Below are 17,117 nucleotides of genomic sequence, written 5' to 3'. Positions count from 1 at the left end.
AACCAAGTGGGATTTATTCCTGGGCTGCAAGTTTGCTTCAACATCTGCAAATCAATCAATGTGATACAGTACATTAATAAAAGAATAAACTAGCCAGACTTAACAAAAAGAAAAGAGAAAGGACTCAAATTAATAAAATCATGAATAAAAGGGAGAAATCACAACCAACACTAAAGAAATGTAAACAATTATAGGAACATATTATGAGCAAATTTGACAATCTGGAAGAAATGGATGCATTCCTAGAGACATATAAACTACCACAACTGAACCAGGAAGAAATAGAAAACCTGAACAGACCCATAACTAGTAAAGAGATTGAAGCAGTCATCAAAAATCTCCCAACAAACAAGAGCCCAGGGCCAGATGGCTTCCCAGGGGGAATTCTACCAAATGTTTAAAGAAGAATTAATACCTATTCTCCTGCAGCTGTTCCAAAAAACAAATGGAAGGAAAACTTCCAAAATCACTTTATGAGACCAGCATTACCTTAATCCCAAAACCAGATAAAGACCCTATCAAAAAGGAGAATTACAGACCAAATATCCTTGATGAACACGGATGCAAAAATGCTCACCAACTACTAGTCACTATGATCCAATGGTACATTGAAAGGATTATTCACCACAACCAAGTGGGATTTATTCCTGGGCTGCAAGTTTGCTTCAACATCTGCAAATCAATCAATGTGATACAGTACATTAATAAAAGAAGGAACAAAACTATATGATACTCTCAATAAATGCTGAAAAAGCATTTGACAAAAAACAGTATCCTTTCTTGATCAAAACTCTTCCCAGTTTAGGGATAGAGGGCACATTCCTCAATATCATCAAAGCCACTTTTGAAAAATGCACAGTGAATGTCATTCTCAATGGGAAAAAAATTAGAGATTTACCCTAAGGTCAGGAACACAGCAGGGCTATCCATTCTCACCACTGCTATTCAACATAGTACTTGAAGTCCTAGCCTCAGCAATCAGACAATAAAAAGAAATAAAAGGCAACCAAATCAGCAAAGAAGTCAAACTCTAACTCTTTGCAGATGATATGATACTTTATGTGGAAAACCCAAAAGATTCCACTCCAAAACTGCTAGAACTCATACAGGAATTCAGTAAAGTGTCAGGATATAAAATCAATGCACAAAAATTAGGTTGCATTTCTGTACACCAACAGCAAGACAAAAGAAAGAGAAATTAAGGAGTCGATCTCATTTACAATTGCACCCAAAATCATAAGATACCTAGAAATAAACCTAACCAAGGACGCAAAGATCTGTACTCAGAAAACTAGAAAGTCCTCACTAAAGAATTGAGCAATACACAAAGAAATGGAAAAACTTTCCATGTTCATGGATTGGAAGAGCAAATATTGTGAAACTGTTTATGCTACCTAAAGCAATCTATACATTTAATGCAATCCCTATCAAAATACCATCAATTTTTTTCAAAGAAATGGAAAAAATGAAACAAGATGGGACCAGGGAGGGAGACAAACCATAAGAGACTCTTAATCTCACAAAACAAACTGAGGAGTGCTTGGGGTGTATGGGGGGAGGCATAGGGAGGCTGTTATATGAACATTGGGGAGGGTAGGTGCTATGGTGAGTGCTGTGAAGAGTGTAAGCCTAATGATTCACAGACCTGTACCCCGAGGCAAATAATACATTATATGTTAATAAAATAAAAGTTTTTATTGGAAAAAGACCTACAGGGTGGGAACTTCTCTATGAGAAGATGGTTTCGCATAAGTGCATATTTTATTACTTAGCTGATACAAGCTGATTGTCTCATCACCTGATCAACACTGAGTGAACTAAAAGAGGAAGAACAATGAGAATCAGGTGTTGAAGCAGAAGTCTGAGAGATCTGAGGGAGTCTGGGACTTGAGCTGATCCAACACTTGTTCTGTCCCAACTGTGTCCTAACTCCAATATGAGAATAAAGGAGAACAGGGAGCCCTGACAGCTGAGTGAGGCAGAAGCTCTGGCTCCTCCCAGCTCTTGGAAGACTAACTTCTCTTTCTCCTTCCTTTCCCCTCCTAGCTCCTGGCCAAAAAATATATTGACTGAGATACTTACTGCATGCTGGGCAGCGTGCAGGCAGGATGTTGGGGATTTAGAGGTGCAGTAGATCTGTGCATCCCTCCAAGTGCTCTGAGCCCAGACCAGCAGCCACAAAGGGGAATGACAATGTGAGCTCTGAAGGGGAAGTCTGTCTTGGAGTGGGGCTGCTTAAAGGTTATGGAACCTACATTCCACACAAAGCAAGGGTAGGGCTTGAACAAACAAAAACTAGAGAGGGCTACCTAGGTAAATGTGGACATGTTTAAGATGTATTTGTCTGGGGAATGGGCAGAGAGCATCAGTCATCTATTACTGTGTAACAAGCAATCACAAACACATCCCAGTGGCATAGAACAAAAAGCAGTTACAGAGGAAGGTGAAGCAAAGAAGCTCTTTAAATTTGAGGGTTAGGCTTAAGGTAATGCAGAGCCAGTGAAGTTGTCCATGCAGTGCAGAGAAGTGTCTTATACATGATGTGGCAGAGTACATTTTTGGGAGCCAATTTTTTTATACCTCCCTACATCCACACCCTTACCATACAACTTTGTAGTTTCCTCATGTGAGCATGAGTGAGTGTATTTCCCTATCCCTTGACTTTGAGATCAGCTATAAAACTTGCTTTGCCAATAAAATCTCAGGAGATGAGACAAAGCCACCTTTTGCAGAAGGCCCTCCCTCTTGAACTTCTGCCCTTGCAAGACAAAGATATGCACTGGATGGTTTGGTCCAGAGAAGATGAGGCACACTCTCTGAGACCCACAGACTTGAGTGAGAGAGGGAATTTCTCCAGCTGTCACAGTCAAAGCCGAATGGCTCAGCCACGCCCCACTTTGATCAGACAACCTCCAGCCAACGGATGATGCATAAGCAAGTCAGGCTGAGATCAAGAGAGGCATAGAGCTGACCCACAGATGCCATATAAATGCTTTTTGTTCTATGCCACTGGGATGTGTTTGTGATTGCTTGTTACACAGTAATAGATGACTGATGCTCTCACCATGATTCCCTCCCCCCAAAATTCAGGGAATTTTGTCAAGACTAGTCAATTCATGGACAATTATAGGCACCTGAGAAGCTAAAGTTAGGGATTATGTCTCTCTCCATCTCATGGAAAGAAGAGCAGGACAGTGCTGGCAATAGCTATGAAAACGGCATGGCTCTAGGTAAGATAATAGTCACACATATGTATTTGACCTGTATTTGACCCAGCCTAACTCCCTAAACTAGAGGAAGGAAGCAATGCTTTTTCCTAGAGATTAGGAGCATTCTAGAAGATTCTGAGAAACTTTCAACCAATCCTGGGAGTTGGTAAAAAATAAATAAATAAATGCTCTAGAAAAGTAAACATTCTAAGTCCCAAAACTTTAGACTCTCTTACACACACACACACACACACACACACACACACACCCCTGTCAAACCTAAATATGTGTAAGGTTTTGCAGTATACAGGGATCAAAACACATTCTCATCATATGAAGAGAGTTCCCTTTATAACAGATCTATCTTCTTCAACATATGAAAACTCAGGTTTTGGAACCTATATCCAGGAGTATGTCTTGGGCACATTTAACACTATGATTTTAAAATGTTGGCTGACCCTTAACTATTTTAGAAGGTTAAAATGTTAGAGGCCTCACAACTGTCAACAACTCTGTTATTAGGAGGGGAAAAATTGTACAATTTAAACATTTCAGCCTGAGATCTTATCTCCTTTTCATGACAGCTGGTTCCAGGCAAGCTTGGACAAGGTAGTCATAAGCATTCATTGCCTTCTCTAAGCCAGGAATCAGGGCTGTTAGCTGTTGAGAGAGAGACAGTTGTCCCCAGAACTGATATTCAAACCCTAACACACCTGTTCTCTCTCACAGATGGAGATTTGGGCAGAAATGAACCCAGACCTCCTTGTACCTTCAAGTGTGGCCACAGCCCCCAGCTGGCTCCACACGCATGAGAGACTGCTTCCCCAGCCCACCACGCGTGAGAGACTGCTTCCTAGCCGACACTGCTCAGCGTGCATCCCGTTGATCCAAGAAGAGATGATTTCCCCAAGAGCCTTCCATAGAATGAATCAGGACCTTTCAAAGTAGCAATTCGACAAGGCTCTTCTAACCCTTAGGAGGTTTTTATTCTTTTAAGGCATATATAGAAACATGGACCTTATCCAAGTATGAAAGGGTTCTTTTTGAATGTTTGTAGAGTATGTGAGCGAGCCCCTCCCACAGCTGCCCCCCAGCCTTTGGTGCACTGGAATCTGAACCTTTCCCCATTAACAGCCCTGTCCTCTAACCTCCTCCCTGCCCCCCCGCAACAAGCCTTGACTCATTCTTCCCCTGGCCCTTGCTCAAGCTCCAGCCCCTGTCTGGGTCTGTCCATCCACACTCCCTCTCACCCTGACATCCGGGATGGGGCAAACCTAAGTCAGGGAGTCTATGTAAGGACTGGGGCAGGGCTGCACACTTTACAGCTTATCCATGAAGCTTTTCATTGCCAGGAGCAAGAACAGCTTGTTACAGTGACACAATCCTTATCTTGTCTGACAGAAATATCCCATTTTGAGAGACTAAACCTAGCAGGGCAGAAAATGAGAAAGATACCAAACCCAGATTGTCAAGGAAAGCATTCATCAGAAACCAGTACAACACAGATCCCTCAGGTACCAGGTCAGGAAGCAGGAGCCAGACACAGGCATGGTTGCGCTTTGTTAAACTGAGGTCATTCCCTGATCAGAGCCAGGCTGACTCCTCAAGCCCAATACAGTGCCCTGGGAACAAGGACAGATTCCAGGATAATCTGCCTCACCTGGGAGTGACACTGCTCACAGCGCCATCTGGTGGCTTCTTGGTGACATGCCAGCCTGCAGAGCCTAAAGACCCCAGCAAAATCTCAACCAGAAGGGTTCAGAAAAGTCAAAACTTCACCCTGCCTGTAGCTCTTTCTCCCACCTGCTCATTCTCGTTTAATCGTCAAGATTTACTCGGTTTTATAATGAACACGGTGAGAAAAAAAAACTCTGCCAAACCTCAGTTCCATTTGAAATAAAGCAATTTTATTTCAAATAAAATTTGAAATTTTATTTGCTTCGCTGGGATGTATTAGACATCCAGTCACCCAGACCAGTGCTGGAATGCTCCAGCCCATTTGGAGTGCAGTGCTTTTTCCCACTTGTCCTCCCTTTCCATGCCTTTGCAAAGACAGGAGATGAGGACGAAAGAGTCTTCCATGGCTGTCCCCCTGGGATTGCACGGTCCGCTTCCTCTTTGAATGTGATCTTCTTCAAGTGCTGTCCTCAAGCCAGAAGGAAGATCTACAGCCACCAGATGATTTAGTGGCCAGTGGCACAACATACAGGCCTCTTTACCTTTTCCAGTCTTCTTTCAAGTACATCAGAGCAAACCTCCCCTTATAATTAATACTCATCCCAATGTGAAAACACCATGAGGAGACAATACCCACCTCTCCCCCAAAACCTTGCTGCAAACACGAGAAGATGGTGAGATTGCCGAGCAGTAATGCCACCAAAGACAAATGCCTCAGCTGGCATTACGGTGTTGTCAGGGTGTGTTCTTCCAGCTGAACCGGGCACACGAAGTGAGTGCTTTCAGTTAAAAACATGCACTGAATCCCTGCCATGATGATTCTGATCATCCCAGATGTATCACAGCAATGAAGGGGATACAGAACTCTCTGGAGAGTGAGCCAGAGAGCATGATGCTTGAGCATCATAAGCAAAACAGGCCATTGGAATAAAGTAAACATTGGCAAGATACTTTTTTGATATATGAGCCTATGGTTTTCTCATACAATTTTAATGCCTTGGATTTCATGCAAGTAGCCTTTGTAATTCTTCCCTTCAGGGTATTTTTTACAGAGCAGGATACAGATGGGACTTGAGATCAGAAGCTTGTCCTTCTCCTGCCCTCTGTAATGGCTCCCTGATAAATACTAGATGTCCCAGGTATAGGGTGGAGAGAGAGAAGCCTATCCTGGCAAGGAGAGAGTCCAGGACAGGGCTGGGAATATCTAGGAGTCCCACATCTATGATGTTGGGAATGTCTGAGTCATGAGGACAGCACTTTGAGGCAGGTGGGGAATGAGGGGGTCACAAGACCTCAAAAGGATACTAGGGTGGGAGATGCTAGGCCCAAGGACCCAAAGCTCAAAGCTTCACCAAAGATTCTCGCATTCTGAGCTGAACCTATGCAGCCTCAACAGACTGAGACAATGGGTATGTCTCAGCATTAATCAATGCAGACCTGTGACTTATGACTGGAAAGTCTCCCCTTGGCTTTACCATTGTGAGTGGCCCCAGGACCCTGGCATGACCTCAGGCTGGAGAGGAGCCTACAGTAACACCAGAAGTGAAATTTCCAGGTGATCCTCCCTGCACACCTGAGTTCAAGACTCAGATTCACACCACTCCAAACGTATTGGCAGGAAGAGACGCTGCAGGAACCTGACACTAGAGTTACAGAGACCCAGAAGGAAACATAAAATGGAGACTGACGGTAAAGACTCAGCAGTATGGAAGTAAAATCCAAGCCTTTAAAGCCCAGAGCCACACACAGTGCCCACAGTGGACCTAGACAGGCCTGGTGTTTGACCACGTTGGTGAGGGTGACTGCCAGATTGTCAGCAAGGACACACAAATCAGAGCCTGTGACTGGTAGCAATCACGCTTTATGTGGTCCCCTTGTCTTTTGAGACCTCACTAACACTGGCGAGAGCATCCTTTCCCACAGGCTGCAGGAAGCACAGTGAACTTCTGGGGTGGCACAGCCAGGGCTTCACCCTCTTAAGAAACTCAGGAGAATGGACAGGATCTCCTGAGATGTCAGACTTCCTCCCTTTCCAGACAAGCCCTGACCAGCAATTCACTTTCCTTCAGATACAAATTCTATTACTCCATCCTCCGTAAGACTTAACTCTATAGTCAGGTTTGTCCTCAAAAAGCAATTACATGGTTGTCAAAAACCATTAGGCTGAATACTTAACATTGGTGCATTTTATTGTGTGTTAAGTAACACTCACCTTAAAACACACATATATACACACACACTCACTTGTTATGGGCATCTGTAAAATCTGGAAACAGACAAATACATATGTCATCAAAGACATCTTCAGTCTGTAAAAAGGGATACTTCCATGCTTTAGGACCCTCGAGACTTGGATTAGGTTAATGAAGACAGAATATATATGATATTCTCATTCTAGGATGTGGGTCAGTCATTCTAACCCTAGGAATTACCTGGGTAGGACAGAGCAGGTGGGCAGCCCGGGACATGGTGCTGGCATGGTGGTGTGCACAGAGTTGGGGCTGTGGTGGAGGAAAATACCCTTATGGCTTTTTTAAAAACTCGATTGGGAGGGGAGAGATCTAAGCTGATTACGCACCCACCGTCTTCCCTGGAGCAAGTTTATTTCCCCTCCCTAGGCATTAGACATTCAACCGTAAAAGGAGTAAGATGGGTAAGATGATCTCTACATCTTAAATTTTATGATTGATTCTTTATTTAATCTATCTTGCAGCACCCGGGTGACTTGCATTATCAATCATAAAAGATGGAAGTGAGGCTTCTGATAAGCTACCGTCCCTAAGAGGATGCCGCTATTCCAAGTCTCCGAATGGAAAACCTCCGCCACACAGCAACTTGAAAATGTAGTGCCTTCTGATGGCCACACCTCTGAAGACAAATGAAGACATTGGATTTCCGTGCTCCTAAAGCTAAAATCACCACAACTTCATTTTTATCCGCTCCTTAGACTGGTTCAGGACCAGAGTGGACCCACGCCGTTGCCTTAGCACTACAACGAAGCCACCAGCCTACAGGCGTGGGGCTGTGGAGTAGACCAGAGCTGAGTCGCTGACTGCCTGTGTCTAAAGAGGGTCCGAATGTATCCTAGCAAACCCTCGGCAGCTAGCGCTAGAGCCCCGGCTGCCTTTATAGCCTAGAAAAAAATAGAATGCAGCCCAGCGACCAAACCACAGCCCCGTCAGCAGCCTGTGCTGCATTAGGGGTAACCTTGGCCCAGATAAGTTCATTGCAGACACGGTGTTTTTAAAAGATGAAGAAACAACCAGCCTACTGCAATGCAACCGCGGCAAATTCTATCCACAGCAGACCCAGGAACCCAGCGCTGCACACCCCAGCGTGATTCCAAAAGTCAAGAGCACCACCTGCTGCCCAGACTGCGGAAAGGCCGGTTTGTCCGTCAACCTTTCTCTTCAGCAACCTCAAACGGAAGGTGCCTTCAGCTCAAACTGGGGGAGCCTGCTCAGTCTCCGAAGTTCCCTCCAAGATCTGTGAGCTGTTTGTACGCCTTTGTGTTTATGATGGCCTAAAAAACGCCACACAAACTCAGTCACATGCTGGGTCATTCGACTGATAAAGGAATGGAAAATCATCAAAACATTCCTGGCCTCTATTTTGCATTTGTTAGGATGTCGCTGGGAAGTTGTGTCCAGTGCTACTGTTTCTATCTGTGGCATGTTCATGGATCAGAAGAGCGGTGATGGCATCCTCAAGGAGGTATTTCTACTAAGTAAAAGTCAAAGGACTCAGCTTCGAGCTCTATAGCGACTGTAGAAAAATGGGGTGAAAACTGAGTCATCATAGGGGACTCAGGAGGGTAGAAGCCCACCTAACTCCAAAGAATGTAAACAGAACAGTAAGGACCATATTGGAACTGCAAAAGGCAACTTAGTGGAAATAAAACATCATCTATCTGATCTAACTGATATAAATTATGAGGCAGTTTTACCTGAAGCTAATTTGTAATTTTGTTTTGCTTGTATGATGGAGTATGAATTATAAGGATAAGAAATGTATGCCTGGTATTGTTTGAAATATTTGTTAAATTAGGGGCACCTGGGGGGCTCAGTGGGTTAAGCCTCTGCCTTCAGCTCAGGTCATGATCTCAGGGTCTTAGGATCAAGCCCCACATCAGGCTCCCTGCTCAGTGAGGAGCCTGCTTCTCCCTCTCCCTCTGTGCTCTCTCCCTCTTTCTGGCTCTCTCTCACTCTCGTTCTCTCAAGTAAATAAAATCTTCTTAAAAATGTTTGTTAAATTATACAGAATTATTTACCTCTGACTCCTTCTAACTGCTCTCCTTATTTCTATCCCTCCCCCTCCAATGCACACATACACTCATATCCAGTGTTAATTGTTGAATGGAAAAAATATGTCAACACATAGCGTTCGCTAGAAATTTCTCCCGCTAAAAGGGACCCCATATATGACTCAGCATTAATCAGGTTTTGCCTGCAGTGGTGGTGTGCTTCATAACAACCCACCCCCAGGTCTCGATGGCTTACAGGGACAGCTATCTGTCTTCCTCACCCACATGTGCTGTGGGTCAGTTAGAGCCCCTCTGGCTCTGCAGGCCAAGTTCAGGTCGGCTCCACATGTCTCTCATCTTTGAACCTGGCATGCTTTTTTTGTGGTCAATGGCAGGGGCACAGAGACCACACAGATGCACATTTAAAGCCTCTGTGCCCATCACATCTGCTCCAATTCTTTTGGTCAAAACAACAGGGTAAGGAGGTGTACTTCCCCCACAGAAGCGTAAAGAAGCCAGGATGGGGGGAGGAGGGAAGGTAGGGTTGTGAACAGACCATGCAACCTATTACAGACCCACATTTTAGAAATACTGCCTTTAAGGAAAGGGAGCATTTACATTCTCATTTCTCCCTTTAAAAAAAGAAAATGTGTAGAAACTCTGATCCAAGAGGTAATTGAGTCTCTGCATTGTATTCTCTTTTCTCATTTCTGAAATCTCCACCAGAATAAATTAAACAAACTGAGAACTAAATCACAACCAGAGGCCAGACCTAAAACTTAAAAGCTGAGATTGTGGACCAAGGGCCCTCAGAGAGCTCTGGCCTCACAAGTCACAGACTTGTGAAAGATGAATTCCAGGACCCAAGCTCTCACCCCAGCTCTGAACCAAAGTGGCCGAAGATGGGGGTGAGTGATATTGTAGTCAGCCAAAAACAAATCCAGCAAGAGTAGCCCTTAGCCTGCTGCCAAGGCCTGAGTGATTGGGGTCACAGAGTGACCTCACTTCTCCTCAGAGCTCCCCAACCTGCACTGAGGGTGTGGGTAGCGAGCTGCATGGGACATGGTTCCTGATGAGAGTGGCTTTGCCATGGCACTGGGCAGGCTGGCGAGGGGACCCCATATATGATCCTAGCAGCTTCCGTCTGCTGATGTGGACATGGAGGGGGAGTACCCCACAGAAAGGAGGGGTTCCCATGGTGAGGTGGCTCCCTCTGTGGAAAGAAAGATCTGCACTGGCTGTCCCCCAGTGTCTGATATCATACAAACAAGACCAGTCTAATCTATGAGAAAGAGCACTTAGAAAATGACATGAAGGAGGGAAGGTGGGGGAGGGGCAAAACAGGTGAAGGGGAGGGGGAGGAACAGGCTTCCTGTTGTGGGATGAATAAGTCACAGGGATGAAAGGCACAAGATAGAGAACATAGTCAGTGGTACTGCAATGACCTTGTATGGGGACAGGTGGGAGCTACACTAGCAGCGAACACAGGGTAACATACAGACTTGTCAAATCACCACGCTGTATCCCTGAAACTAATGTAGCATTGTGTGTCAGCTGTACTGCAATTAAAAAAACAAGAAGAGAGGTGCCTGGGTGGCTCAGTTGGTTAAGCGAGTGCCTTCGGCTCGGGTCATGGAATGCCGGGATCAGGCTCAGCATCCGGCTCCATGCTCAGCAGAGAGTCTGCTTCTCCCGCTGACAGCCACACCCATGCTCGCTCTCTCTCTCTCTCTCTCCCTCTTTCAAATAAATAGATTAAATTTAAAAAAAAAAAAAGAAGAATCACCCGATGTACAAAATTACAAAATGACTTCACAATGTAGAAGCAGCAGCCCATAATCATTAAAACATGGTGCTTCTGGTACATGGGTTAACAGGTTAATGAAACTGAATATAGTCTAGACATAGGGATGCATATACTGATTGAACGCATGAGAAAATTTACTATATAATAAATAAGATATTCATTAAATTTTTTTTTAATGGCTAAGTTAAAAAATTGTCCAAGGACAGCTGGCTAGCCGCTAGGGGGGAGGAAATAAAACTGAACTCCCTACCTAACTCCTTGCACCAAAACAAATTCCGGATGCACGAAATATTTATAGTTTAAATATTTATGGTGACTAACATAACACAATAAAAATAAAATAAAACGGTCCCTTGGAATGGAATGTCATTTCTAAGAAAATAAATAAATAAATGTTTAAGAAAAACAGGAAACAGTGTTAATATTTCATCTCAATGTTGGGAGTGGGGGGTGCTCTGTAGGCAATAGATCAACATCAGAACCCAAAACAGGCAAGACCAGGGAGTGAGACCTCGAGAAGGGCATCACGTTTCCTTGCAAGGGAAGCTTACCAGGGGTGTGCCCCAGAGCACTGGGCAGCAAGCAGGAAATGACGTGGAGGGATGGCACTAGGAATGCTGGCTCTCTCCTGCCCAGGCCACACTGTCCTCTTCTTAGAAAAACGGCTCTCAATTCATGCTTCCCCAGAAGGGGCAGCCCACGTTCCCATGCCACTTGCCACCACCATCACACACACCTGATGGGGCTAGCTAGGGCAACTGACCCAAGCTAGCCAATCAGAATTCCTTTCCCAGGAATTTGGAAACAGATCCCTATGGGTGAGCCAGTTAGCTCCAAGGAGACACGCTATAAGGTCACGGAGAATCCAAAGCCAGAGCAGGCACAGGACGGCCGTAACTGTGAACGAGCAAGACCCAGACACTGGTGTGAAGCAGGCTGGTGTGCAGGGGAAGGAGAAAGAATGCCCAGCCCCAGGCCCAGCTCAAAGCCCCTGAGCTACCTCTCCACGAGGCTGGACAATCAGTGCAGGTGACCTCTGGTTCTCGTGAGACCTTTTCTGTGGGATCCCCATGACCGACCTTGCAGTAAGCCCTCTCTCCACCTGACTCACTTGCCCTGCTCGACGCTCTTGCAGCATCATGATTCCTGATGTAGACGCAGCTTTTATGGATACACAGGCTAGGAAAAGCGCCCTAAGAAGAAAGGAACAAATCAGAGCTAAGGGAGGTGGGGGAGGAGAGGTCACAGCTGGCTCCATTCTGTTTGAGAGAGATCAGAAGGGACAATGAAGCAGACCAAAGAAAACCAGACGAGTGGAAACAGCGTGCAGTCACTCAGTCCTCGGAAGGTGGCCTGTGTCCCAGAGCTTGGCAACAGAATATACTCAGAAGCTGCAAATGTGGGACAAAACGTCCCATGGTGCTTCTGTTATTTTCAAGGGAGTAGGCAAAGCAGAAAAAACAGCGATGTGCAGCCCTTGGATGATTTTTAGGAGGCTGAAAAGCCAGCCAGGTGGCTTGAAAGGAGCTGCCTCCCCGGTACAAAGGCTGGGCTTTGCGATTCCAGGTGCGGGGAGCAGCCCTGCTGACTTTTCATAACCTTCCATTTTTTCCCTGGGATTGGTTTCCACCCCTGAGGGCGAGTGTAAAAAAAGAAGCACAATAAAAGGAATTACCCTCCGGTATTAAGACTCAGTCCCCTCCTCAATCAGAGTGCTTGTGTGGGGGCCTTTGGGCCAATGTTGGGCCTTTTGTAAAAATAGAATCAAACTTCACAGATCACATTTTGGAGAATAGAGACTCTTTTTGAAAAGGTGTTTTTTGCTTTTCTTTTTGCTTTTTAATGAGTGCAAAGGTGAAGAGCCACCACAGCTGGGAGAAAACTGTTGAGCTTCAAAAAAATGAAGGAAAGGGAAGGAAGAACCTTCTAGCAGGTGAGGGGTCACTCTTCTTCCTGTCATGATTTTTCTAGCCAGGGAGGCTTTGTCAAGTGGCCACATCTCCATAGCCAAGAATCTGAGCTGAAAACGGTTTGAATGGCAGCTGCTGCCTGAGGCGGGTGAGGAAGCAGGGGCCTTCCGGGGGGCACACCTGTCCAGGAGCCTCTCCTTGTGATCTGCAGGGCAGGCAGGAGGGCTGGAAGGTGTTCAAGAGCCCCACCCCCTATCACTGTGTGGCTGGATGTGTCCTGGGATATGAATGGATGGTTTGTCCTCTCTGCATTCCCCTCCCTCTTTTCTTCAATTCTAGCTGGTTTTCAAAAGATAGAAAAGACAAGTAAACACCAGGATGTACTGGTTTTGTTTCCAAAATCCCATGGCAAGCATTAAAGTGAGGCAGGTGAGGCACTGTCCTGCAGGCAAAATCTAAAGACACCCCCCCCACACAAGAAACTCAGAAGTCCGGATAGATAATATTTTAATGTAATAGTTAAAAAATAAAATGACTAAGTCAATTTCACCCCAGGCTTAAGTTAAGTAATATTAAGTAGTTAAGTAATATTCAATAAATATCCTTGGTGTTGCTTAAAAATTTTTTTTAATACAAAAAAACTCTGATTTGTAAGGTGTACCCTTAAATTTAGGGGCTGAGAGAGATCTTCATTCACCTCGTCCCAATCCCAGCCCTGCCCAGGAGAGTATCTGGAAGACCTATAAAGAGTGTAAGGAGGGAGAAAGGAGCCTACAGAGAGAAAAGGAGAAAGAGTGCCTCCCTCTCCCAAACCATACAAAGGGATCCTTCCCAGCTTGAGGAAAGAGAATCCTACAGACTCCAGAAACCCCAGGGATCCAAGTAGATGCCTTCTCAGGCGTCAGGACCCCAAAGGAGAATAATCAGTGCGACCAGACTGTGGACTGTTGTACAAAGGATTCCCAACCCCTAGAGTGGCAAGGGAGCAGCAGAGAGGTAGGCTGGGACAGAGCATGTGACAGCAGGAACCCATGGGGACTGATCGCTGAAGGCTGCCCCCTCCATGTGGCACTTCACAAGATCCCAGAACTGGAATCCCATGTGGAACAAATGGCTGAAGTCACTGTCCAGCCAGCAGGATGGGGGTACAGCCAAAATCATTCAAATGACAGAAAATGAAATTGTGCCATAACTGCTGCATACCCGTAGTTTCAAACTAATATTAACAACTGCCATATCCAGACAGGGAAACTGAAGCCAAAAGGTTAATTAAGCAACTTGCATTAAGCTTGGATTTAAAAAAAAAAAAAAAAAAAGAAAGAAAGAAAGACTGTATGCATCTACATTTGATGGAGAAACATATCAGTTTCAATATATCCATTTAAAGGGACAGCCTTAGGGGCACCTGGGTGGCTCAGTGGGTTAAAGCCTCTGCCTTCGGCTCAGGTCATGATCCCAGGGTCCTGGGATCGAGCCCCGCATCGGGCTCTCTGCTCTGCAGGGAGCCTGCTTCCTCCTCTCTCTCTCTCTGCCTGCCTCTCTGCCTACTTATGGTCTCTGTCTGTCAAATAAATAAATAAAATCTTTAAAAAAAAAAAAAAAGGTCAGCCTTAGTTTTAGAAAGAATACTTATCAAAATATTTCCTGTTTCCAGGGTTACCTCCATGATGCTCCTTCATAAAACTCAATATCAAAGGCCTGGGAGCCTTGGTAAAGGCTGATGAGACAGGAGAGCGATCTAAGTGCAACCTGCCTTCCCCCACCTCCCTCCCGAAATTCTTTTGGGAAGTTGGAGCCGAGAATTTCTGTGCGCACTTCCTATCAGATCAGGGGAGGGCCCAAGATCTCTCAAGTGAGATATACTTTCAGATCATGATGAAGCTATTGGCTTTCTGTTGACATAAATTACACGGGTACCACAATAGATGAAGCATCATTTTCTCCGTGCTGCATGGTTTTTATAACAGCAGCTGGATTTCTCAATGCAATTTTTCTTAAGGTCAAATATTCTTCTCCAAGTATATTCGGCGATATGAAACTTGTCAGAACAAATCTAGATATATCTTTATGTTCTTGTATTATTCACTTCCCAGATCCTATCAGGGAGATAGACCAGGAGGAAAAAAAAATATACCATTAACAACAAAGGAAATATCTGATGCTACTCAGTATGGTATCTGTGTGAAACAGAAAGTATATAACCTATGGGGAAAAAGAAAAATCTCCACTATTTATTCCAGTAGCGCTGCTTTCTTGAAAACAATTAGAGTTTTCACTGCTCTGGGTTTCCAGCTTCTAGGACACCATCACTGTAGGACACACGCTAGGTTTAAGAAGAGCTTTCAAGGGGAAAAGGAAATGATATTCAGTACGCATCAGTTCTAAAATGCACTTGAGCTGAAGAAATGCTATGATAAGGGAAAGCGTCTATCTTTGAATGAGGGAAAACAGTTGTGGAGATTCTGTCTCACAGCAACTCAGCTGTTAGTATTTGCCATGAGAGGGATGGCCACAGCGATCCCACACTGACACCAACAGCAAGGTCATACAACGTGGGATTGAGATCCAGCAAAGGGGAAAGGTATGGTTTTCCAGGTTCTCGAGGCAAGATGACATGGAGAGAAGAGCCATGCCTTCCACAGTTATGGGTTTGGATCCCAACTCTGCCACCTTCCACCTGTGAGTCATGGGTCCTCAGTTTCTTCATCAGTAAATCCGAGATTTCTTTTTTCATGCAACAGATATGTATTATGAGCCTAAAATTTTCCAGGCACTGTTCTAGATGATACCCAGGGGAACAAAACGGAGAAGGTCCCCTCCCTCCTGAAGAGTAGGTTCTGGACCCTGGGGTCACTGAAGGAAATGAAACTGGGGGATGGGACAGCATCTCAGGGAGGCAGCTTCTCGAGGAGATAGCCTTTGAGTTGAAACCTCAGAGGGCTGAAGGAAAATCATTCCAGAGAAAGGAAAGAGCCAGGATGAAGGCTCCACAGGACGCTGACTGGGCTTGAGAAAATGCCGCGGGGTTTGTGTGAGGACAGCAGGGCTAGGGATGGGAGAGGAGTGAGAGATGTGATCAGTGAGGAAGGGAGGTCCGCTCAGCTTCTGCAGGCCACCGTGAGGATTTGGGTTGCATTCCAAATGGAACTGCAAGTCATTTTAAATGGCGGTGACAAGATTTTTTAAAAATTCCACTCTGGCTCTGATCATCCATGCAAGAGGTGGGGGTGGGAGGGACACTAAAGCCCCTACCATGGGATTATCTGGGATTCGCTGAGAAAATATCGAGGTCCGGGCAGAGTTCCTGGCTCCACATCTGTGCTCCTAAATGACCACTATTAATTATAATATCTATGGAGCCCTTTGAATATCCCCTTCATTCCATTTAATACATTGCATGAAATGACCAGCTTCGGGGCCAGTCTCCCTGACAAGACAGAGCTCCTTGACAGCGGATCCCAGGCTATATCCATCACTGTATGCTCGGGATCTGGTATAGGGCCTGACTCATGACAAGAACTCTATCATAATTGCTGAGTTCAGAACTGAATCCACGAATGACTTCTTCTTGATGGAAGGAACCCAAATAGTTTCTGTTCTTCCACCGTGAGTGTTAAGAGATGGAAATTCAGGTTTGCAAAAATGAGTGGCTTAGTAAGGATGGCTGATTCTCCTTAGCAGGCACCTTAGAGGTGCTACGATGCCAAAATGGCTACAGATTCTAGTCTCCTCAAGATCCTTCCATCAAGTGGTGAAGCCTGTTTCTTTGCCCCTTAAATCTGAGCCAGCTGTGTGAATTGCATCAGCCAATAACTGGAAGCCAGTGGCGGAAGCGACTTCATACAAGCTCCAAGGCTAAGCCAGAGAGACCTCACAGCTACCAACCCCATGCCTGGATCCCTTCCTCCAACAGGTCATCAAGCCCAGGCCGGCCTGCTGGACTGATGGCCATACGGAAGCCGTCTGTCCCAGCCATCCCATCTCCTCTAACCAAGAACAACAAAGCACTGCCTAGATCGGGGCTGCCCCACTGAGCCCAACCCCAAGGAAGGATGGGCATTGGTGGTTAAAACTTCAGCTCCTCTGGCCAGGAGTGGGAGGATTCTAAGGTGTATCCTACACATGGTGTCTCAGAGCCCCCCACGCCCTCCGCTGCCCTTATTGGGAGCAAGCCTCAATTGTCCACAGCAGTCCTCAGGCATGAACTCCTGCTTGCTTGGCTTTGCTCTCCTTCCCAGACTCCCTGTCCTACTCTCACCACATTTCTCAGG

The sequence above is a fragment of the Mustela erminea genome, chromosome 1 (genome assembly GCF_009829155.1).
Source record: "Mustela erminea isolate mMusErm1 chromosome 1, mMusErm1.Pri, whole genome shotgun sequence".
In the NCBI taxonomy this organism is placed as follows: Eukaryota; Metazoa; Chordata; class Mammalia; order Carnivora; family Mustelidae; genus Mustela; species Mustela erminea.
This window is presented reverse-complemented; position numbering follows the sequence as displayed.